Consider the following 1,249-nt stretch of genomic DNA (forward strand, 5'->3'; position numbering starts at 1 on the left):
CTGCATTTTCTGCCGCTGATTCCTTTTTACGCAGATCCGTGTGGAGTTTGAGTGCTTCTTGTAGTTTCTGGTACCACTCGATTGCAGTTACCCCTTTGTTATTGCCGTTGATCCTCTGCGTGTAGTCTACGCAGTTGCTGTTCGTCTTAGTGCAGTCCGTGTTTAGTGTCGGGCACAATACCATCTTGTGAGTAGCGTCGGGTTCCTTGATGCTGAGCCTCGCGTTGAATCCACTTCATGCCGTTGTGAGCGCCGTTGCTGGATCCACTTTGATGTCTATTGGGCCACAAGCAGATTTGGCGGCAGCTAGTGTATTCTCTAAGAAAGCCGTTGTCGACGCTGTTAAACCGCCGACGGCGCTGCCTGTGCATTGGTTCCCCGTTTCGGCGAAGCAGAGGCACACCAAATCTGTTAGAATTCCTTTGCCGGAGTTTGCTGCTGTGCAATCGGTTTGTTTATCTTTATCTGTTCCTGGTTAATTGCAGTCTAGTTCGCCGTCCTTGCTCGTGGCTACCGGCCCACAAAGTGCTTCTTGGACGAGCCCCTTTATTGCTGCTGCTATCGGCTTATTATCCGTAGTCGGTGGAGATGTTGCTATCGCGGCGAGCGTTTTAGCATAGTTGGCCGTATCGTTCACAAAGCCTCATAGTGCTTGCAGTTCCTTGATTTTGGCGGCTCATGGATTATCTTTGGCCCAGACCTCGTTAGGATTTTTTGTCTGTTCCCTTGCTCTCTGCCACGCCGGCCATTTCTCGGCCCAGCTGTACTTACTTTCTACTCCGCTGTTTGTTTTAATATAACCCTCCCACCCGGCATCGGTTCCAGTTTTGTCGAAGATTTTTTGCCATTCCGGAGCTGCGGCCGTCATATTATAATTTTCCAGGTCGCTGGGGGTTGTTCCGGTGGCTGGCATATTTGGTTGTACGGTTGCTATGACCAGTGCTGCTTGGTAGACGTGGAATAAAGAAAGGAAGTCTGCGTGTGTGTCGCCGGCCGTTGCTTTTTCCTTCTCGACTGTCTGCAAGGAATGTGCTAAAACGAGTAGTATCCACGTTACTAATGCTGATGTCATTGCTTACTATGGTATTTGATAAGGGTACTATCAAGGCGGGTTGTCAGCTTGATTGCTGGTCGTGCTTCTAGAACAGTGCTTTGCGGTCAGTTTCAGTGTGCATTTCAGTGTAGTTCTGCCGCTTTTTAGCGATACCTGGCCTTTTCAAAGTAACTTTAACTACAATTTCTTAGCTCT

Source organism: Trypanosoma equiperdum (genome assembly GCF_001457755.1).
Source record: "Trypanosoma equiperdum strain OVI genome assembly, contig: ctg_1625, whole genome shotgun sequence".
Taxonomy (NCBI): Eukaryota; Euglenozoa; class Kinetoplastea; order Trypanosomatida; family Trypanosomatidae; genus Trypanosoma; species Trypanosoma equiperdum.